This window comes from Mustela nigripes, chromosome 11, assembly GCF_022355385.1.
Source record: "Mustela nigripes isolate SB6536 chromosome 11, MUSNIG.SB6536, whole genome shotgun sequence".
In the NCBI taxonomy this organism is placed as follows: Eukaryota; Metazoa; Chordata; class Mammalia; order Carnivora; family Mustelidae; genus Mustela; species Mustela nigripes.
Window position 1 is genome coordinate 36,508,799 of NC_081567.1, and position 23,685 is coordinate 36,532,483.

General features: G+C 49.4%; 2 protein-coding genes across 4 annotated transcripts in view; both read right to left on the reverse strand.

The window, feature by feature from the left end:
• Nucleotides 1–23,685, reverse strand: part of NAA60 (N-alpha-acetyltransferase 60, NatF catalytic subunit) — a 43,812-nt gene that overhangs the window by 12,998 nt on the left and 7,129 nt on the right. Inside the window, exon 1 of one of the 3 annotated variants that reach the window (XM_059415531.1) lies at nt 15,266–15,460. The exons of 1 other annotated variant lie outside the window; for it this stretch is intronic. The gene's annotated coding sequence lies outside the window, so the exon portion shown is untranslated. Of the gene's footprint in view, nt 1–15,265; nt 15,461–23,685 lie in introns of those variants that run through there. One more of the 3 variants, XM_059415527.1, reaches the window with a different exon arrangement.
• ZNF174 (zinc finger protein 174) overlaps nt 1–23,685 on the reverse strand; it is a 61,249-nt gene that overhangs the window by 924 nt on the left and 36,640 nt on the right. The window lies entirely within an intron of this gene.

Sequence of the window (23,685 nt, forward strand, 5' to 3'; positions counted from 1 at the left end):
ACACGCACACAGGCTTCATTCAGTTCAAGGACACCATGACGCCCAACAAACATGAAATTAGGGGCATTCTGCAAGACAACTGGCCTGGTCTCTTCCAAAGATAAAGGTCATTAAAAAAAAGAAAGAAAGAAAAAAGTAAACTAAAAAAGGTGAGGAGACCCACCACCGAATGTGATATGTAAAACCCCACCGGGAAAAAGAACAAATCAACAAAACCTTCTGAGAAAATGGAAACACAGGCTGGACCCATGATGTTACAAAGCTGTTACTGACGGTATTGGACAAGGAACTGAGTAATTACGTAGGAATTCTTGGGAGTGAGGCGTCCTGAGGTCTGAAACTTACTTACTTTATTTATTTATTTGTTTTAAAGATTTTATTTATTTGACAGAGAGAGAGATTACAAGTAGGCAGAGAGGCAGGCAGAGAGAGGGGGAAGCAGGCTCCCTGCTGAGCAGAGAGCCCAATGCGGGGCTCGATCCCAGAACCCTGGGATCACAACCTGAGCCGAAGGCAGAGGCCTAACCCACTAAGCCACCCACTAACTTTAAATGGCTCAAGAGAATCCAACTATTTCAGAAGCAAACAGGACACAACACTGAATCTTCACCACTGGATCCAGGCAGCAGGTGAGACACAATGCACGAACTTAGTGCCCACACACTCAACTTCGCTGCATGTTCGAACTTTCTCATAACAAATGTTGCTGGTGGCAGGACCCCGGAGAGGCTGGTCATTACCTACCAACCTGAGTTTACTCTAGAAACTGGTTCTCTGAGTGTGCACCGACAGAGTCCTGGCAATGTCCAAAGGTCTAGGGGCCCCGATGCTCAGCCCTGACCACTCAGCCAGCCCAAGTTAAGTGCCTGGGACAATCCTTCAAGGTCACCTGCATTGACTGCTCTGGCATCGTTAATGCCCGGTTCCTGTGAGACCGCAGGTGTGTCCGGGAGGGGCCCTGGAAGGACGTCTCCTAATATGCGAGCTGCCAGGGGCTGAAATCCACCCGAGGCTTGACTGCTGGAATTGGGAGGGGGAGCAGTTGCTCAGCCTCTAAGCCCTGGACATAACCCCAGCAGGCTCTACTCAGCAAGAAGGCTTCCTGTGAGGGCTGGCTAGGCGGGCAGCCACCCCAACCACGTGCTGCTGAGCAGTCGGGCCAAGGGCCAGCCGAGGGCAGGAGGAGGCAGATGCACTGCAGGAGCCCCGTGGCTCTGAGGCCATGTTGGGTTCTGTCTTTCCAGCACAAACCAAGCTCCTAGGGGCGGGGACCACGCCGCTGACAAGTCCCCACACAGAGCACCACCTCAAAAGCTGAAACAAGTGGGGACCTGCTTCCTCCCCCTCCCTCCATGTTTTCAGCCAAGTGCCTGTGCACTGCCTGTGTGGGGTCTCCATGGTGTGGATCCCTCCTGTAGCCCTACCCACAGTGCGAGGTGCCCTACCCCAGGGCTCTCGGGAGATGGAATTGGATGTTCATCAGGACAAGGTTTGTTCAGCTGCTTGAGGCCTGGTGGCCCCAAAGGTCCAGGCTCAGCCAGCTGCTGGGGCACCACCTCCACTGAGACAGGAGCCCTGCTGGAGACCGACCACAGAAGGGGATGGAGCTGGTCTCTGGATACAGGATCTGGCTGGAACCCCTGAAAGCCAGGCTGACCCAGGCAAAACCCTCTTTCTGGACAGGACAGAGGCAGCCAGGTGTGTTGACAAAACAAGGGACACAGCCATTACAAAAGTTGAAGGGAGAGGCCCGCGGGCATACGGCCCTGGACAGCCCCGCACAGCTGCAGGGCTGTACTTGTCTGAGTTCTTAGTTCCAAACACAAAACAAAACAGAAACACCAACCAAACACAGAAACTATCCTCCGTCTAGGCAAATCTCATCATCCCATGTCAATTTTCTTTCTTCTTTCTTGAGATGCACCTTCAAAAATGAAACCCTGTTGGGTCAACAACAGCTCTGCTATTTGGTTCCTGAACAGCTGGGCCATTCCAGGGCTCAGCATCCCCATCTGTGGCCGCCCACTCCAGCCCGTGACCCTGCTGGTATCCAGGACGCGGCCTGAGGCCCAGAACATTCTGGTGTGACCTTAAGGACCTCATGCCTCTCAAATGGCCAGCCACATCCTGGGAAATGGGACAAAAACTGGCAAGTCCTGAATTTTAAGAGTCATCTCTGTCCAAAATATATCGTAGTGGTCACTGGAAAGGATGTGGTTCCCCAGTCATCCAGGGCAAAGTGCTGTTTTGTCCCAGAGAATATGAGCGTACGGGTTAGAGGGGTTCACGCACCAAGAGCAGGATGGACCCTGGCACCTCACATTCGGGTACAAAGTGCCGCTCCCCTGGAGGTTTCTGCACAACGCCTAAAGCGAGGGTAACCTTCCCTTCTGCCACACAAGAGATGGGTTCAGGCACTGAGCCTGAATTTATCTCTGGCTCACCCTTCAATAGCCAGGCTCTAAGTCCCCTCTAAAACAGAGACAGTCAGGCCCCACAGGGCAGGGCCGAGGCCAGCACCAGCTGTAGATGGCAGAGGGCTAGGAACTGAAGGGGAAATGCCCATCAGTGCGGGCTACTGGTGCCTGCCCACTGGTGACCAGCACGGTCTGGCCAGGCCAGGGACATTTCCCTGACCTTTAAACATTGATGTCCTAAGTGTCTTAGCTCCGACTCCTAACAGGTAGTTCTCAGCCGCTGGTTCAGTGTTGGAGGCACCAAACAGTTCAGTCTCACTTAAACTGGAAGGAGGCCCTGCCCCCCAACCCCCTCAGCCAAGTTCTGAATCCACACAGTTTACCTCTGATACCTTATTTATTTTATTTTAGTTTTTTAAAAGATTTTATTTAGGGGCTCCTGGGTGGCTCAGTGGGTTAAAGCCTCTGCCTTTGGCTCAGGTCATGATCCCAGGGTTCTGGGATCAGGCCCTGCATCGGGCTCTCTGCTCAGCAGGAAGCCTGCTCCCCCGCCCCCCTGCCTGCCTCTCTGCCTACTTGTGATCTCTGTCAAATAAATAAATAAAATCTTAAAAAAAAAAAAGATTTTCTTTATTTTAGAGAGATCGGGCGCACAAGCAGGGGGAGCGGAAGAGGGAAAGTGAGAAGCAGGCTCCCTGTTGAGCAGAGAGCCCTATATGGGACCTGATCCCAAGACCCAGAGATCATGACCTGAGTCAAAGGCAGACACTTAACCGACTGAGCCACTCAGGCACCACCACCCCCCATCTTTTAAAAAAGATTTTACTTATTTGAGAGAGAGAGAGAGAGATGACTCTGACACTTTAAAAAACAGTTCTCTGGGCGCCTGGGTGGCTCAGTGGGTTAAGCCGCTGCCTTCGGCTCAGGTCAGGATCTCAGGGTCCTGGGATCGAGTCCCGCATCGGGCTCTCTGCTCAGCAGGGAGCCTGCTTCCTTCTCTCTCTCTCTGCCTACTTGTAATCTCTCTCTGTCAAATAAATAAATAAAATCTTTAAAAAAAAAAAAAACAGTTCTCTGGCACAACATACAAAAAATTACTAAAATCAACAACCAATGGCTTCGTTTATCTTCTCAGATATGAGAACAGCACTGCGCCTGTTTGGAAAACGTCTGTACTCTTGAAGAGATGTACACTGGATATGTAGAGACGAAATGACAGAACATCCTGTAACTTCATTTAGTTGGAGCAAAAATGCCTAAATGTTAATAACTGTCAAGTGGGATGAAAGGTATGCCAAATGGGTGTTTGAAAGTGTTCCTGGGCGCCCAGGTGGCTCAGTCTAAGCATTTGTCTTTGGCTCAGGTCATGATCCCACAGTCCTGGGATGGAGTTCCACATCGGGCTCCCTGCTCAGCGTGGAGTCTGCTTCTCTCTCCGCCCCTCTGCCGGCTTGTGCGCTCTCTCTCTCTTTCTCACAAATAAATAAAACCTTTAAAAAAAAGTGCATTTCTCTCTTAAAAATAAGTTCCCAATTAAAAACCAACCAATCATCCACCCACCAAACTTTTCCACAGAGGCTGAGTTTGGGATAGAGAGGGCAGGTTGGCCAGGTGACTGATGTAAACGACTCGGGCATCCTGCACCCTGAGCTCTGGGAAGCAGTGCCAGCCGCTGGGGCAGCCACGCCAGCCTCCGCCCACCTCTGCCCTGGAAGAGCGAGTTCTGGGCAAACTGCGGCTGGTTCACGGACCTGCACTCTGGATCCCGGGGGTGCTTAGGTGCCTAGTTCAGAGGGTTATGGGTTCAGGAAACACTGCTCAGGACCGAAGTTAATCAAATGTCAAACTCCACTGATGCTTTAAGGAGCAACGGGACACAGGGCATGGTTTTAGGAGCTGGCCTGAAGCTGCTTGAAATAACCTGGAGCTTCTGGGTCGAAGTCCACAACAGTACATCATCCAAGGCCAAGCCCTGCCCCTCAGTGCAGTGTTTCCAGAGAAGGTTCCAGGGACAAGGGTCCTCCCCTCCCTGTGGCAACGGTCTTCAGGGAAAACCCTGGTGGACAAGCCCAGACACATCACCACCTGCCAATCCAAGTAGCCAAACAGGACGATCTCCCAAAATCCTCAATAGTCCAGCAAGGACACTATCCCGCTTCCGCACTGGGCAAGAGTGGGAGTGGGAGTCCATGATGGACTGTCAGCAATGACCGAATCATTGAACCGCGGGGCACACTCAAACTACACCTGCCACCACGTGGATGAACGTGAAAATGAGACGCTGGCCGAAAGAAGCCAGACTCAAAAGGCCACGTTATCTTATGATTCTACTTACATGAAATGTTCAGAGCAGGCAAATCCGGCCACACAGTAAGTGAGTGCTTGCTGGAGACAGCAGGATTGGGGGGGTGGAGGGGTAGTGGCTACGGATGTGGGGTTTCTTTGGAGAGCGGTAGAAATGTCCTGAAACCGCATGTGGCGATGGGTGCACAGCTCTGTGAATACAGCAGGAGTGCTGAGAGAACGGTGCACTCCGTATGGGTGAGTTATACAGCATGTGGATCACAGCTCATTAAAGCTGTTAAAAACAAAACAAAACAAATCCTGAGAGTGAATGTTTCTTTGGTGAACAAATGGATGAAAAAAAATTACTTCTGAAGACAGTCACAGTAGATTCCAGAAAGAACCAGAAGGTTTGTAGCCTGCGAAGTAATTGCAGGGACCCACGCTGGTGCCCATGGGAGGCTAGCCTGGACCCTGCCACCTGGGGGGTGGGGTGTGTGTGTGTGTGTGTGCAAGCACGCACATGCACCTGTGCCCCCCAACAGGGCCGGGGAGGGGGACCCCTAGGAAGACAAGGCTGAAGATCAGAGAGCTTGGCAGGTGACTCAGAGATAAGGAACCACCAGCCCACCAAGGCCCATCTGGTAGCTTACTCCAGATTTGGACCAATTTTAATTACTTCATACTCAAAGGAAAAAAAATCTGTCACACTGCGTGAGAAGTGACCAGAGGAAGTTATCGAGTCTTAGCCAAGAATGTCTGTGCCATCTATGAGTCTTCACAGGGTAGCAAATGAAAATGCCTTTGAGAAAATAAAGATCACGCTCAGACTCCCCTTAGCCCCAGCAGAGAAATCAACACAAACCGCAAATCACCAGAGGAATCTGAAATCAGCCTGCAGCCCCAGGATTTTACCAGTGCCAGGAAACTCCATGTCCTCCTCTTTCCAGGAACAGCTCTCCAGACTGCTCATCTGCTGTGAGACGGGCTCGAGCCAGCTAAAGAAATGGCATGCCACGACTGCCTGCCCTCGCTCTCAGCAGAGCCGCAGAGCCCCACCAGCTGTGCCCCTTCACGCTCCTGCTCAACAGCCCACGCGATCCGAGCTCCCGCGGAAAAGCACTGCAGGACAGGACCCTGTGGACGTGCGCTCAGCAGACCCGCCAGCGCCAGGCACAGAACGAGTACGGGCACCGGGCAACATCAGCCAGCAGTCGGGGTCCGGACGGTCACAGGCTGACCTCGGATGCGAGGAGCCAGGGAGCGAGGGCTGGGCGTGGAGCGCGTCCTGAGGGGACGGGTTGTTCTCTGTGTAGACAGTGGTGGTGGTTACACACACAGACAGTTAAAACTCACTAGGTGCATTCTGTCGTATGTACACTAAACTTCAATGAAGTTGATTTTAAAAGATTTTTTAAAAACCCTGTACGTTGAGCCTGATAGCAAAAGGAGAGACCTATAATAAATGAGCATCTCATGTCCAAGAGTCATAAAATTTTCCCTAGTATCCTTGGGACAGGCTCTTGACCAAAGGGATAGGATTTGTTCCCTATCTGACGTTCAAGTAAACACTGGGCTCCGAGATGCACCGCTGTTTGTGGAATCTCACACCCCTATTAAATGGGCTTCCATGGTTTCAAAAGCCTTGGTTTAAAAATAGAAACAAGTCACTTTTAACTAAAGGGAAAATGCAGCATTTATAGTGCTGAGTCTGTCCCAGCCCAGCTGACAGCAGGCAGAGAAAGGAAAGGAAGGCAGGGAAAGGGAGAGCCTGGTGTTTCCCACAGGAAACACTGGCGTCGAGACCAAGTTTACAGAGAGGGTGGCAGGGCACGTGAGATGCTGGTGTGGGGGATGGTTCACAGACAGGGAGCAGGCCAGGGGACCCACCTCTGGTACATGTAGGAATCCCCCACTTACCATCTAGAACCTTCCACCATGTGCCAGTCTCCTATGGCTATGGGCTACTCTTACGGCTGATGGGACAAGAATCCTGATGATTCACCAGAGAAGGGGCCAGCGGGTGAAGCCAGAGCACAGCCGCGCCCCCATCCCGGCCTCCATTCCGAGCCCTTGGGTGCTGGCACTGGAGCTTCAGACACGCAAGCCACCTCTCGGGACATTTCCCTACGAAGACACAGACTCAACTACACTACAACAGCAGGGGCACGTTATACAGGGAACCCAAAGTTCACTTAGACTTTGAAGTTAAAACATGAAGCTGCAAAGGTTCATGCTACTCTGAGAATTCTTGCCTGGGTTTCCTGGGTCTGCATCCTGCCCTTGGCCTCTGAGGGGGCAGGGTGGTTGAGTGAAGTAATTCAAGGAGGGACAGAAACCACATTCTCCAAGATCCAGATGAAGGGCTGTCTGCTCACCTGCTCTCTACCCTTTCTCCTTCCCCAGCCTCATCCTCTGGAGGCTGTCTACAAATCTTGTTTTCCTTCTGTCCTGAAATGACGCCCTGTCCCTGTACGAAAGGCCACTTTTCCCTGAGGATTCCCAGGTGGCGGGAAGGGCTGTTGTCTGGACACCTGGGCACTGCCTCCACGTGCTCAGCCACAGGGATAGAGTGAAATGGAGAAAAAGCCACCAAGATGTCCCCAACATGCACAGGAACACTTTTCATCTCCCCTCCACTGCTAAGTGCTGGGGATTCAGAATCCGGGGGCTGAGAATGGACCTTTCCACTTCCTGGAGAGGTTTCCTGGCACTGTCATGAGGTCCACAGGGCTGTCCACTCCCACCCCAAAGAAGGAGGCTGGAACAACCCTATTCCTGGCCCCCCCGCTTTGAGCCCTGACACCCCAGGTCCATAGGGCCTCTTCCTTCTTCAAAGACACTGCTTCTTGGTCTCACACAAACCACATGCAAATTTTAAAAAGCACCCACTCCTCTTAATGTCTTGGGAGGTGCTCTGGCCTCTCCCCTTGCCCTCATCAGACATCCGGTATTCAGGCCTGCCATGACCACACTGCACACTCTATCACTCCTAGAACCTTCCCTTCCTTTTCTTCTTTCACTTGCATTGGTTCAAAGGGTCCTTTCTCCCAGCGCGGTGAGCCACCCTCCACTTAGGGCTATAGGTGCTAAGTCCTCCCTGTGCTCTCAGCCCCTGCCACGATGCTGGGGTCACTGTGACCACTGAGACATCGGTTCTGTATGTGCTTCTGCTTTATTCTGTCGCTGAGAAGATGAAGCAAGATGGCCTTTTCCAAACAGCCCAGCCCCACAGCTCCTCCTGCCCACACACCTGCTCTGGGTACTGCGCATCCCCTCTCTCGGACATGCCTTCCCGCCACTCATTCCCCTTCCACACCACTACCTGCAGCGCCCCATGTGCTGCCACCTTCCCGCTCCATCCGCTGTGCCCGTTGTCGGCCCCACGACAGAGCACCAACAGCTTCCCCGCCTCGGAAGCCAACAGCCTCTGTCAGGACTGCCCTCCCCAACCCTCTGAAGCTCACAACTGAGTCCGTCCCTTTCTTGAAGCCTGAGCTCACTTCACCCACGATGAAGGACCACCCTGGTCTTTCCCCGAACTCCAGGCTTCTTCTCAGGTGAGGCCCAAGGGAAGATTAGCACACGCTCGCCCAAGGCCCGAGAACCAGTCCCAGGGCTCTTGGGAACGTGCAATTCTGCAGACGTCAAGTTGATCTGCTTGGAAAATGCAACAGTAATGAGCTCTAAGTTCTTGCCTTTAGGACAGACGAGGGACAAAAGGAAAACTAAGCCAGGGACAGGGACGGAAGCCTGCCTTGCACAGCGGTAAAATGGGCTGCAGGCCTCAAAGGAGACTGAGGGACACAGGGAGCCCTCTTCATAGCTCAGCTGTGCACACAGGCAGCTGCTTGTGAGGGAGCAAGTGTCTCTCCACAGCAGCCTGGGCTCCTTCTGAAACCTCAGTGTAGGAGCAACATGAATAATTCACAAGATGACAAGAAACAAGCACCCCGCACTCTGGCTCCAAACAGCCTTCCTCTTTAAACCTACCCCACCATGCTCTAAGGGGAGCCTGTAATTCTCACAGACGCTTCTCTTCAAACATGAATTGACAGGGGCGCCTGGGTGGCTCGGTGGGATAAGTCTCTGCCTTCAGCTCGGGTCGTGATCTCAGGGTCCTGGGATCAAGCCCGCATCGGGCTCTCTGCACAGCGGGGAGCCTGCTTCCCCACCTCCCAATATGCCTGTCTCTCTGCCTACTTGTGATCTCTACCAAATAAAAAAAAAAGATCAAACACAAATTGATCATACTGGAGGATTCCATTTGTAGGACACTCTAAAACTGGCTAAAAGAATGAAAAGTGACAGAAATCAGAATGTAGATGCAGTAGGAGTCACTGAGAAGGGACAGAAGGCAACTTGCCGGGGCAATGGTGATAGGCTGTGTCTCCTTTCAGTGGTCGTCACACACATGGTTCTGCTTCAGATCTGAGCAGGTGGCCGCATGGTAAACACCAATCAGGTGCCAAGTTTTCTGCCAGGGGCCGGTGAACTTGGGGTGCCTGCACTTAACAGCTGGGTCCTCCTTCAGATTCTTGAGGGTGAGAAGGCAAAGACAAAGGCCTCTGTGCAGCACAAGGAGGACATCTAGCATTTTGGAGCTCTGATCTTAAGCTTTACATTGTGCCTCAAGATGACACAGATGTCATTTTGTTTTAAATTTATTTTTCTATTTTGCTTTGCTGCACATCCGAGGTAAAATGACCAGATGCAGAGGGCATAGGCGGAGGCCACTGCGCACGTGCGCCACCTGCAACCCTGATGCTCCCTGAGAAGGCATCTGTACTCACGCTGCTCAGCACTGTCGGACAGACTCCCTGGTTGTTCTCAGGACCCGCATCACAGCACTGGAGCCAGCGAATTTCCACACAGACAAAGGCATGGATTGTGGGAAGGCTGCCTAAGGCCTCTTTGCCTTTTGTGGCCTTACTTGGCTAGTGTCAGAAGGAAAGCCTAGGTCTGGGGTAAGACAAGGACGAAGAGGAAGACTGGAAAAGAATATGAGCTGGAAGAAAAGGGGACACTGGAACTAGGGGCCAGAGACGTGGAGCCCCGAGTAGACACCATGGTACCCCTTGTTGGAAAGTTCCCCTTGTTGGAAAGTTCCAGACACGTCTCATCTTCCCAGAATAGAACATGAGGGTGCAGAAGAGCTTCCACTGCCAGCTCGCATGCTGGTGCCGAAAGACAGAGCAAGGGCGTGGAGCCCACAGGGAGTGTGCAGGACTGCCCGGTGCGGGGAGGAAGCACACCTGCCCCTCTGCTTCTTAAGCTGGGGTCTTGGTCGGAGGCCACCTGACGAGGAGCACCCAGAATACAGCACCCACTTCAGATCCAGGGAGTGGTCAACTAGCTCGCTTTAACGACACAACCACCTAGAAGTTGCCAGATTTTTAGGGAATAAAAACATATGTAATAACCTGCAGTCCTGACCACCAGCTGAGACTGGACCCTGTCTAGGGCTCAAACCCAGCCAGGAGTATGTTCTCCCACACAGAACTCCGGCGGCCAGAGCAGCCCTCAGCCCTGCTGGGGACAGTGGGTAACAGGGACCAGGCAGCTACTCACTTTCAAAGTAAAAAGAACAGCAATAGGGGAGTTGGGTTTCAGAGACTGTTCCCCACCCCCCCCAGGTCCCCGCTGCCCCCCGGCAGGCCAGGCCTCCCTGCCTTTCTTCCACGTTTCCAGGTGGGTTTTTAATCTCCACTTATCTGGCTTTGCACTTAAGATCCTTCAGAATCAAAGAGATGTTAATTATGAAATTGGGTCAAATTTGGTATAAATTAACACTTGATCATGAGGCTAACTTAATATTTTTAAAAACTAATTTAACCTCCTGTCAGCATTTGCCTCCGGAATTACAGCAGGTATCTGTGTTCAACACTCATTTCTGTATTATTTGAGCTTATTTTTATTTTTTTAAGTGAGCTTGAGTTGTTTTTGTTCTCAGGGAAAAAAAAAATACTTTCAGGTGGTATGAGCAAATCATGAATACATTTTTATGAGAATTATCTCATGGGCTGTTTTTAATTAGCAACAACTTGGAAGTTTTACAGTGTCTCTTCAACTTATAAGTAGAAGGATTACCCATTCTGCCCCAAAATAGTATCTCATAGTGCTAACTTTCTAATCCCAGACTCCTGGAATAGTGTGGCATTTTGTGCACGGATACCAGAAACAGATGCTCAAAATTGTAATGAAGCAAAATGGAGGTAGTTGTGGTTAAGGAAGGTAAACAGACTTGTAAACATATTGTAAAGGGCTCCGTGTAATCACTAAACAACTCTTTAAATGGCTTTATAAAAGCCAATTTAAAATATTTACAAGTTTTAAATGACCATTTTAAGAAAGGTTTTAAAAAAACATTCCCCGGGCACCTGACTGGCTCAGGTCTCCATCCGGGTCATGAGTCTTGAACTCCGGGTCGTGAGCTTGAGCCCCATGTGGGGTGCAAAGATTATTGAAAATAAAATAAAATTAAAACAAGATTAAAAACATTTTCCTTTTCTTGAAGGAGAGAAATGCTCTTGTAAACTTTTTTTTTACTATGAACACATGTTCAGAGTAAAATAAGCCACATGCAACATAAACCAAAACTAAGATTCCCATACTTGTCCCAACCCCAGTATAATGACTGTTAGTGTTTCTGGTATTTCCTACGAGAAAATGATTTTTGGGGGCATCTGGGTAGCTCAGTCTGCTAAGCGTCTGCCATCAGCTCAGGTCATGACCCAGGGTCCTGGGATCTAGCCGTGTTGGGTCTCCCAGCTGAGCAGAGAGTGGTTTCTCCTCCTCCCGCTGCCCCGCCAGCCCCACTCGTGCTCACTCTGTCAAATAAATAAATAAAATCTTAATGACTTGTTGTTGTTGTTACATAGAAGAGGGCCTGGCTAGTAAGGGGCTGAAGGGTCTTTGGGGTAGTGGGTACACAGTACTCTCATGCCATGACCATTTGTCAAGTGGCGAACTTTTCTCTGAGGTCACACTTCAATGAAGGTGTTACAAACAGAAGGCCAGAGGAGAAATAAAGTCATCTGAAACTCAAACTGGAAGAGCAGCAACCCTCTGAATCAGCAAGCCCTTCTGAAGAGTTTAAAGAGAGGAGTGGTTTGAGAAAGAAACAAAACTGAAGCAAGTACCCACCAGCACACCCCCAAGAACACTACAGAAAAGGTGTAAATATTACCACACCAACATTTTCCAGATAAGAATTCTTCTCAGTATCACAGGGACAATTACCTACAAGCTCTTTTATATAATGAAACTGCTTTCTTCTTGGTCATTTTCAGGATGGGCTCAAATTTCAATACTTAGCTGCCCAAATAGATCATATTTCAGGAATTCAGGAAATAAAAAAAAAAAAAAAAAGAGGAACGTGATTTGATTTTTAACAACAGTAACTATTCAACAAGAAACTGGATGAATTTTTTATTTAATGCTGTTTGTTAACAATGACAAAATACTTTTCTCTGGTGTTCCTACGGAAGCAAAGGGAGCAAAGACTTTCTCAGACCATTGTCCTGTGTCGCCTTCCACAAGCACCTCCTTTTTGCTTCTTTACAACTGTCAATCTGTCTTTAGAAGGTTTTTTCTTGCATTTGTACCCAAAATGCCATGCTATTTCAAGGCCATGGGGTAAAAGCTGGCCCTAAGAGCCCATTTGGGGGCAAAATGGGTACTTGTTCTCACTATCTAAACACACATTTAATAATGTCCACACTGTCACATTCATAGGTAGTTCTACCCCCTTCCAGGACGTAGGTCCTGCCTGAGCAGGAAGCTGATCTCAGATGAAGAAATGAGGAGTCTGAGACGCTGACAGGACAAACAAGGGACCAGCCCTCATGTGCTATTCCTCCTTCTCTACCTGACCATCGGGTTCAGCTCAGTGCTGTGGCTGCCTTGTCTGACTGCCGCACGTCTGCTGGCCTCCACAAAGGGGCACTCAGGCTCCTGGGAGCCTCATTCAACTGTTGACCTGGACCCCAAACTACTTCCTGCAGAAAGCTCTGGCTCCCTGTTTAGACCTCCTTCCTATCATTCCACGAGCACTGAGCAAATGCCTTAGGGTTCACAGCACAATACTAACCTACTCTTTGCTCACTGGGCTTTCCAATGCATGGGTCTTTCTTTCACCAGCGGTGGAAGGACTTCTGCTGACTCAGAACTGGCCTGACAGCTGGCTCCTATCAGAGGTCATGCTAGAAAAGAATGGTATTTAGAGAAGGAGACCTAATCTTGACATTATCAAAGACACTTACAAGTATTTGGTGGAAGAAAAAAAATCAGCATTTGAACTTGGCCAGAAAGAGACCCACGAGGTGCAGCCTTATTTGCAGACTGGCATTTACCTAAAAGCAACGCACACAGACAGATGCAAGACCAGCTTTGACGTGGAGTCTAGACCTTAAGCTTGCTTGTCACAAAGGAACGGTGATGAAAAACGATGAGGGCTTCATGGATTCCTTCCAGAAAGAGATATCGAGAGAAGATAATGGAGATAAAACTTAGACACAGAGGAGCCACAATTTAAGAGAAGACACTGCCTGACAGGCAGCCAGCTCTCTATTCAGGTAGGAGAGCTGTCACCAACACTTGAGACCCCCAGGCTATTTCAGCACTGCAAAGACATGCGCCAACCTAAATTCAGAGCTCGCAGGATTCTCCCCTACACTGTGTTACTTGTGGCTGCTGCCGTGTAAGAATGCTGTGTCCATCTGGTCTAAACACACCTCAGGTTGCCAGAAACCAAAATGCTGCTAACAGTACACGGAGACTCAGACCTGGAGCTGAGTATCCAGTCAGCAATGACAGCGTCACCCCAGTTCAGGGGTAAGTGTTTTTTATCTCTCACATCTCCTAACATCCAGGAATTTTCTTCCAACCCAGACTGAGGCATGCTGTTCCCAAGCAACTTCAAGTCCTATCTGAAGCCTTTGAGTGGGTGTGGTTAAAATACAGATGACAAAGTCCTGCAAGTTACAGAGAGGCAAAAGCTACACACAGACCTTTTAAAAACATGCCTGTACTTTCTATTCTGGCCTGTCAACAGCACACTATGCCTTGACTTTGTTTTGTACAAGTTTTAACTGTTCACAGAATCCCAGCGTGCACTGAGCATGCAAGCTCAGTGAGATGAAATTGTAGCAAACTGTGGCCCAATGGAGAAGCAGCTCTGGCACACTGCATTCCCCAGGGCCGATCTGCACGCTGATTGCTACAGATACAAAATCTAAAACAGGGTGAAGTGAAGACCTGTGTGCACTGCCATGACTGATCTGTCCACTCGAAAAGATGACCAGGACTTACATTTCAGCCACCCCTGAGTTTCTTCTAGTGTTTATTCCATTCTTCTCCAAACTTAAGGCAATTCAGAGATTTTTGTGAGAGACAGAGAATTTGTTTTTGCTCCAGCCCCTTTTAATTCAATGATGCTCAAGACTCCCCTCCTTCCTGTCTCGCAGGCCGAACAAGTAACTTCTCACATCTCTACATCACAAGATGTCACAGGGATTGTGGTATTTCTGTAGATGACCTGGAATCACGGACCTTTTCTGGATCACTCAATTAATCATTAACTAGAGGTTTCTGCCTTAAGTCCGCTGGTGACACTTCTGCAATCAGCAATGTCCTCTCCAGTTCTGACACTCCAATTAACAACCACTCGGGCACCGCAGGGAGTGAGTGTGTGGGCCTGCTATCCTTTTCCATCGGGACAAGTGAGTAACAAAATCTTATGGCTCAGGACTTGACAGAGAGAGACACTGCCTGACAGGCAGCCCATGTCCACGTTCACTGCAGAGTAACGCCAGGTCCTGGGCTCTGGCACCCGCTGGGCATAAAGGTATGTGTGGTCAGTGGTCCAGAGAAGGCCCACAGCCTCCCTCACAATTTTCTCACGGGGACACACCACGGGAGCTAGAGGCTCCCAGGCTTGAGAAGCGCCCGATCTGGTGGAGGAGGTCAGAGCTGTTGTAGGGTCTGCATGGCTAGTCTGCAAACTACCAGAAACGTAAGGTATTCACCTGTCTTTAAAACCAAAAGGTAGAACTGAGGACGAAAGAGTCAGAGACGACGAAGACAGAGCCCCAAGCTTTCAAGGGTTCACAGGAGGGCAAACAAGTCGGCAAATAACTACAATCCGCGCAACAAGTACCAAAGCAAAGGCAGGTCAGGAGAACCGCTGACCTGTGAAAAGGCCAGGCCCTTCCTCAGGAGGGCGACCCGGAGAGAAACGAGGGGCAGTCTGACCGCTGGTCCCAAATTTCCCCCGCCAACTCGTCTTGGGGCCTGGCCGGGAGGCGCTCAGGCAAAGAGGGCACAGGGGCGGAAGAGAGTGCGGGAAAGCGCGTCCGTCCTCGCCCCCCTCAGCATCCGCCGGCGCGAGCTCCGCGAACCCTCGTCACCCCGCGGACACGCCTGGGCACCCAGAAGCGTGGGTCCCGCCCCAGCCGTCCCGCACCCCTCGGGCCCCCGCCTCCCCCGGCCCGCTCAGGTCCGGGCGGCTCCCCCCTCCCTCACGACCCCAGTCCCACCGCAGGCCGGAGCCGGGGGAACCTCACCTCGGACGGGAGCCGGCGGCAGCGGACGCCGTCGTGGGGCTCAAAGCATCCTGGGGTCGCGGGATGCCGAGAAGTGGGGCCGCTCGAGCCCGAAACGAATTATGTAACCGGCAGGGGCCGCAGCCGGGACGGAGGCGGCGGCGGCCCGCGGCACTTCCGCCTCCCGCGCCGGGCCGGCGGTGCAAGCCGGAAGCCCATTGGTCACCGGCCCCCACGTGGGACGCCGCCGTCGCTGCCTGACGCCGCCGCTGCCCGACGCCGCCGCCGCCATCTTACGACCGGGCAGGCCTCAGATGAGGTCCGGCGGCCGGACGTGAGCGCCCTTCAGGGCCCAGCTGAGTGCCCCATACGCAGAGCGGGGGCTTCCAAGACGGGGATTGCTCCCCGCCCTCCAGTCCTGCCTGGGCTGACGCTCCCCTCGCTTGGGCCTCGGGCTTTTCCATCCCCGGCGCCTGGCGGGCGTCGAGCCCCGGAAGCGTGGCAGCGTGGACGCTGCCTCCAGCCAGTCTGTCTCCGCACAAAGGCTGTGGAGGGCTGTCGCCGCGCCAGTGGGTAGGGGTCGGTCGCACTCAAGGTGCCGGAGGGTCTATAGCACAAGATCGAACCCAAGTTATGTACAGTAGGGAATCCGTGTTGAGCAACATCTGATAGTAACTTTAAAACAGGAATTTTTGCTTTGCCTTCACAAAAAAGTGGTCCACGCAGCCAAAGGATGGAATAAGAATGAACTGCTTACAGTCGAAGGCTAAAAGGATCCACCTTAAAAAGATTTAATTCCTATCCAAGAGAATAAACTATCACAAATAAAAGTAAATAAAATAACACTATCTCAGAAAAGTTAAAAGCAAATTCTTTTTAACATTTTGAAAAGGAAAAAGTGAAGAGATGAGAAGTTTTCAAAGTAACTGGAATAAACAGATCAAAAGTGATATGGGGCGCCTAGATGGCTCAGTCGGTTAAGCGACTGCCTTTCTTAAGCCTTTCACTGGGGTCATGATCCCAGGGTCCTGCCATCCAGCCCCACTACCCACTTCCCACTCCCTGTTCAGCCCGGAACCCCGCATTCTTCCCCTCACTCTGCCCCTTCCCCCACCTTCCACTTGTGCTCTCTCTCTTTCACTCTCTCTCAAATAAATAAAACATTTTTTAAAAAAGTAACAAGGCAATATAAAACAAGGAAAAATCTATTGCTGTCTACATAATGTGATGTGTAGAGGCGGATGGAATCTTGATTTATACAAAGCAACCTGTGTATTTCCTTTTTGTAACAGTTTCTGTAAGTTCCTGTTTTTTAAAGAAAGCTGAGAATAACACTTGAACAAAATGAAAAAAGATCTAATATTCTTTACAGCTTGCCAGTGCAACATGTTTAAGGTCTACAAACATGCCATTATAAGCAAACATGCTGCAGTGAACTGTGTTTGGGCCCATTTGTAACATTCTGAGGACTCCACACAATTATATTTAGTGTGTCATTATTAAATTATTTTTAAATTAAACTTGTTGCAAAAAAAAAATTAAGGTTGATTAAAAAGATCCACACAGTACAGCAAGATAAATGAGGGCAGAACAGTTGTCAACAATGTGGTAGGTGTGTAAAATACAGTTTTAAGTCCTATATACTTTCCAGAGATGGGCTGCAATTTTAGCTCAGATCTTTCCAGAATCTACTTTCAAGAGAACAACTGGTTACAAGATTTAAGGGGTCAATGTGTCAGATTTGTCTATTGTCTATTGTCCCACAAATCTTTCTTCTCCTCCTTCTCCAATACCTGCTTTATCGCGTCTTCTTGTAGTAACAGAACCCCTCCCCCTACAGCAAGCAAATAGCTGTTAAGGCAGGCTGTAATTTCTCAGCCTCCCTTGCAGCAAGTGAGGGTGTATGCCAAACTTATTACCAATGGACAAGGTGAAAGTGACGTAGGCAATTTCTGTGTCTTAAAAGCAAATTGCGTTAATGTTACCAGTTGGTGAAGCTAAGTTGACAGGTATATAGGGGTTTGCTGCATTTTTCCTCCAAAGATTCAGGTTTGGAATTTTTTTTTTTTAAAGATTTTATTTATTTATTTGACAGAGAGAGATCACAAGTAGGCAGAGAGGCAGGCAGAGAGAGAGAGGAGGAAGCAGGCTCCCTGCTGAGCAGAGAGCCCGATGCGGGACTCAATCCCAGGACCCTGAGATCACGACCTGAGCCGAAGGCAGCGGCTCAACCCACTGAACCACCCAGGCGCCCCAGGTTTGGAATTTTTAAAGATTTTTAAAATATATCTATTTGAGAGAGAGAGAGAGAGAGCGAGGGCACGAGCACAAGCAGGGGGAGGGGCAGGCAGAGGGAAAAGCAGGCTCCCTGCTAAGCAAGGAGCCCGATGCACGACTGGATCCCAGGACCCTGGGACCATGACCTGAGCTGAAAGCAGACACTTAACCAACTGAGCCACCCATGCATCCCAGGTTTGAAAAAAAAATTTTTTTTAAAGATTTTATTTAGGGACGCCTGGGTGGCTCAGTTGGTTAAGCAGCTGCCTTCGGCTCAGGTCATGATCCCAGCGTCCTGGGATCGAGTCCCACATAGGGCTCCTAGCTCAGCAGGAAGCCTACTTCTCCCTCTGCCTCTGCCTCCCACTCTGTCTGCCTGTGCTCGCTCTCACTCGCTCTCTCTCTGACAAATAAATAAAATCTTTAAAAAAAAAAAAAAAAAAAAAAGGGCGCCTGGGTGGCTCAGTTGGTTGGATGACTGCCTTCGGCTCAGGTCATGATCCTGGAGTCCCGGGATCGAGTCCCACATCAGGCTCCCAGCTCCATGGGGAGTCTGCTTCTCCCTCTGACCTCCTCGCTCATGTTCTCTCTCACTGTCTCTCTCTCAAATAAATAAATAAAATCTTTAAAAAAAAAAAAAATTAAGATTTTATTTATCTGAGAGAGAGAATGAGAGTGAGAGAGCATGACAGTGGAGAGGTCAGAGGGAGAGCAGACTCCCTGTGAGCAGAGAGCCAGATGTGGGACTCTAGGATCATGACCGGAGCCAAAGGCAGTTGCCCAACCAACCCAGGTGCCTGAAATTTTTTTTAAATAAAGAGATGAGCTTTAAACAAAAGGAAATTGCTTGCTTTTCTCCTCTTCTTTCTCCATCCATGGAAAATGGGTGCAATGATAAACCCCTCCAGTAACAGAAGTGAAACCCTACCTATGCCCTTGCTACTTAGTGTGGCCTGTGGTCCAGCAGCATCAGTATCCCTGGGAACTTGTTAAAACTATCGAACCTCAGGCCTCAGCCAGATTGAATCAGAATTTGCATTTAGTTAAGAACCTACATTTAACAGGATCCCTAGTTGATTTACAGTTTGAGAAGCCTTAAAAACATTGGAAGTTTGAAGCACTGAAACATTAAAGTTTGAGAAGCCTTTCCTATGTGATGACAGAGGTACAACATTCTGTTGTTTCCAGGGTTCTATGCACAGTACTTTAAGATGAACTGTCAAAACTGAGAAGGGCATGTATATCCATTCAAACTTTAAAAACACTCTTTTAAACACAAACGAGAAAATGTTTTCCCAAGGGCTTACTACCTGCCTAGCACTGCATTAAGCTTCTAACACAGGATCTCCTTTATCCTCGGGACAAGGAGGTACCACACATTACTATGTGTTACTACAAGGGCTATTCAAGGTAGTTGCCCTCTTAAAAAAAAATTCCATCCCCAAATGGTCCCTAATTGCTTTAATCAATTAAGGTCAGCCCTTTGGGATGCCTGGATGGCTCAGCTGGTTAAGTGTCTGCCTTCCGCTCACCTCATGATCCCAGGGTCCCGAGGAGGCCCACTTCCGGCTCCCTGCTCAGCGGGGAGCCTCCTGTTTCTTCCTCTGCCTGCTGTTCCCCCTGCTTGTGCTAGTGTGTGTGCGCTCTCTCTGAAAAATAAATAAATGCATAAATCCAGGGCTCTGGTATACATAAAAAGATAATAATAAGGTCATCCCCTTGTCTCTTGGCTCAGTGATTTGGCTGGTGTGGTCGTAGGTCTCCTCCAGTTGCTTCATCAGGAGCTGTGTGTTTTGATCACTCTGTCTGCTCCTCCTCCCTCTGGCTGCAAGGCCTCTTCTGCTGTACCGTTATAGTTCTCTTGCCTAGTCATGGCCATGGGTCAAGCAGGGAGACACCTAGAGCTACTACCCTTGAGCAGAGCCAGCAATCTATACCCCAGTAGTAGCTCAGCTGCATTCCAAGCTGCCAAGCAGAGACAGGGCTCCAGGGAGCACTTGAAGGGAAACCCTCAACTCCTGCCTCCTCAGATGCAGAACCCTCTCCCGGCCTTGGAGACAGGGAGGTATGCAGGCTTCTCGGGCCGGGCGAGCAGCAAGCCCCCATCGACCCGGGTTGGTCCTGCCCTTCCCAAGCCCCAGCTTATTCTGCTAATTTTGGAAGTAATACATACTCACTGTTCTATGAATCTCCAAGGTCAAGATCTCTCCAGAAATTAAGGCATTTATATTTGTAATTATTTATTTGACACAGAAAGGGAGGGAGGGAGAACAAGCAAGGGGAACAGCAGAGGGAGAGGGAGAAGCATGCTCTCCGCTGTGCAGGGAGCCCAATACGGGGCTCGATCCCAGAATCCTGGGATCATGACCGGAGCTGAAGGCAGAGACGCCCAATGGAATGAGCCACCTAGGTGCCCCCAGAAATGAAGACATTTAAAATTTCACTTCTCCTTTCTGGTCCCTGGTGTCTCATCTGGCCAGAGGAACAAAGTTGGGTACTACTCTCTTACTCCAGCTGTGGATCATACCCCCCTATCTAGGGCCCTACTCTCTACTCTGTCAACAGACAGACTAGGGTTGGGGGCAAGAATAGCGGGGTCTGGCAATCACGGTTTCCCCTACAATACCCACACATTCAGCTTCTAGACAGTGTTTTAACTAACAACTTTGTAGAGAAACCTGCACACATTGCAGATTATTTTTTTTTCCCTTAGGGACAATTCGTAGGATGTTAGTTAATATCATTCTTTTTAAAGATTTATTTATTTTAGAAAGAGAAAGCTGGGGGAGGGGCAGAGGGAGAGAAAGAATCCCAAGGAGACTCCCAATGTGGGCCAAATCCCACAATCCCGGGATCATGACATGAGCCCAAACCAAGAGTCAGACACTCAACCGACTGAGCCACCCAGCGCCCTCAAAAGTATTTCTAATTGACCACATTTCAATTTGGCAACAAACCCCTGCCCAAAGGGTTTTACCAGTTTTTTTCTGACACCAAGAGTAAAAAAACTTCTGTCCTCACCAACATGGGATATTATTATTCCTTACCTCTCTGCATCTGGGTGAAAAGATCTCACAGTTTTAATGTGTATTTCTTGGTAAGTTTGATCACTTTTTTCTATTTTTATTAGCCATTTATATTTCTCTTTATATGATTTTTACAGATGTGTCCAACATATTTTTGCTTGGGCTTAACTAGGGGAAGGGAGATTTCCTAACACAAACTTTTTCTTTTCTTTTTTTTTTTTTTAAAGTAGGTTCTAACGTGGTTTGAAGTGATGCGCTTCAGAGACAACGCCCAAGAGAGAAATCTTGAGATGTCTTTGGGGCAAAAAGGTAGTTTTATTAAACCAGAAGGACAGGATCCATAGGCAGAAAAATCTGCACTGGGGCCACGAAGAGTACTCGAAGAGTACTCGATTACATACCTTCAAGTTGGGAGGGGTTAGGGACAGCAGGAGCCTCCAAGGTATTTTGGAAACAAGGTTTCCATGACCCTGAGGGGGCTAGCTATTGTTAGGAAAAGGTCATTTATTACTGCCTAATAAAAACTGTCATGAGACCCTTCAGTGGTTGCCGTGCACTTGGAGGATGATTGCTAACATTTATCTTGGGGGGTAGAGAAATAGGAAGTTTGCAAAGGAATTCGTGTTAAAGTAGACTTACAGGCTCCTGGCAGATGGGGCGTGGACTAAGATTTCCTTCTGCTTACCATGGTGTCAGCACTGAGGCAGTTGAGTTTCTGGAGAAAGGTCATTCTGCCTGTTTCAAGGACTTGTCAGTGGGCTGTAAGCAGCAAGAAAATCTGCTTCCTCTTTTGGCTTTGTTTCCCACATCATACACTCCATACCCAGTGTGGAGCCAATGTGGGGCTTGAACTCATGATCCTGAGATCAAGACCTGAGCCAAGATGAAGAGTCAGATGCTTAACTGAGTGAGCCACCCAGGTGATGAGGGAGCAGGAGGCTGGCTGAGGACAAAGCAAAAGCTGGTGCCTTGCACCCCACCCCCCTTCATCCGCTCCCCTCCATATGTGTAGCATTCCTCAGGCACCCCTGACTGCCATAAAATGATAAATAGTTAACTTGCTGAGATCACAATCCTGCAAGACAGGAGTCTCCCTTGGTTTGCAAATGTCCTTGAGATTACAACAAAGAAATTACCTTATCAATAGCCCAATTTTCAAAGACTCAAAACTCAGTTCCTCAAGCCCTAATGTCACCCTCCCCTCCATAAAAAAACCTAAGGAGGCGGAGGTAGAAGGAAAAGTAAATAAAGTTCAATTTCTTCTAAACCTAAATCTCATTAACAAGGATGCTTGATAGCAGGAATGTAACATTCCACCAGGAGACTCCCAATTGTCTTTACTTGATAGTAACTAAGCCTTCAATATCCTGATAGTATTCTTTGCCCCAATAGCCCTTCTGGACACCCCTTTGTCCTCACCTACCCAACTCCTGTGTATATAACCAGCCACTCCTCACAACCTGGGGCAGCAGCTCTTCCTGCCCACGGGTCCTGTCCCCGTGCTTTAATAAACCACCATTTTGCACCAAGAATTCTTAAGAATTCTTTCTTTAGTCGTCGGCTCCGAACCTCCTCATCCCACCGAACCTGACTTAGGTTCAGGAACTTCATCACAGGCATCCCTAACATAAACCTTTTTTTTTTTTTTTTTTTACAAATATGCAAGCCCATAGCCAAGTTTCAGAACCACAACAAAAGGAGAAAAGTTGAAAAGTAGGCTTCCTCTTTCTGACTTCAAGTGCCAGAGTTCTCCAGATAACCACGATTGCCAGGATCCCTGTATCCTCCCAGAGATCTTTACACGCACAAGCAATATGGTATTTTTACCAATAAGAAGCAAATGTGGGGCACCTGGGTGGCTCAGTGGGTTAAGCCTCTGCCTTCGACTCAGGTCCTGATCTCAGAGTCCTGGGATCGAGCCCCACATCGGGCTCTCCGCTGTGTGGGCAGCCTGCTTCCCCCTCCCCATCTGCCTGCCTCTCTGCCTCCTTGTGATGTCTGTCAAATAAATTTTTAAAAATGTTTTTTTAAAAAAGAAGCAAATACGAGTGAGGTGAGGGCTGAGCTTAGATACGGGATTCTGTTCCCTCCTTTTTCCCTCGCTTTAAGAGAGCTGGCCCCTGCACCAGGGGCCGTGGGTACAAATTGCCACTGAAATGCATTCTCTGCCTTTAAGCAGATGTATGACTACAAGATGGCCTGATAAGGGTTTCCACAGAAGTGGTGACACACGACAATCGACACTCAGACTTTTAGAAGGGACTATGAGTCAACACAAGTTTGCTGAACATCTATCTGCCATGTGCTACACCCTGCGTTACAGTCCTTCCTCAGGGACCCTGTATGCTTGCCACCAACTCTGAGAAGTAGGTATGGTTGTCCCCATTTTGTCGACCATGATGCCCATCCTGTCCTGACTCACCCAGGAGGACAGCTGGGTTTCAAAAGTCAGGCTTTCCAGGAAGACCCTGAAAACATTTTCCAGGGTCCCAGAAACAGACTATGACCAAGCCACTTCATGGCAAGCCCAGTAGATGGCAGACCACATCTGCCGGGCTTGAGAGGGCTCTGGACCACCCTGGGGGCACCCCAGGGAGAGGAAAAGCCTCCTTGGACTGGCTTGAGATGGGGGAGATTACTGATTTGTGCCCCTGAAAGGTTTATTAACATTTGCATGGATCAAAGCCACTACAACCAAGAACCAAATATTTGGCTTCCAGTGAAATTCCCATTGGGTATAAAATGCTCCAAGGGTTTATGTGGGTCACCAAGGATGATCCTGCTTGCTGCTATAGAACCAAGACAGATGGAGCAGGGGACAACCATGTGGCCGCTGGGCCCGGTCTTAGAGGGTCAGGCCAGCACACTGGGAGGGTCTGGTTCTGGTATATTGTCAGTACACCCTGAAGCTGGGCTTACTGCTCGGACTCACAAAAGACTGAGACTTAAACCAAATACTGGCTTACCTGTTCATGGTTATAGATCTATTAAGATCTATCTTAAGATAGATCTTTTACTTGGGCCCTGTTCCAACACAGGAGACCCTTCTCTGCTGTCAGGAATGCCTGTCCCTTTCTTTCAACATTTCTTTTGCCTGAGGAGCACTAGGAGGATGCCAGACTCTTGCTGGGTCCCCTC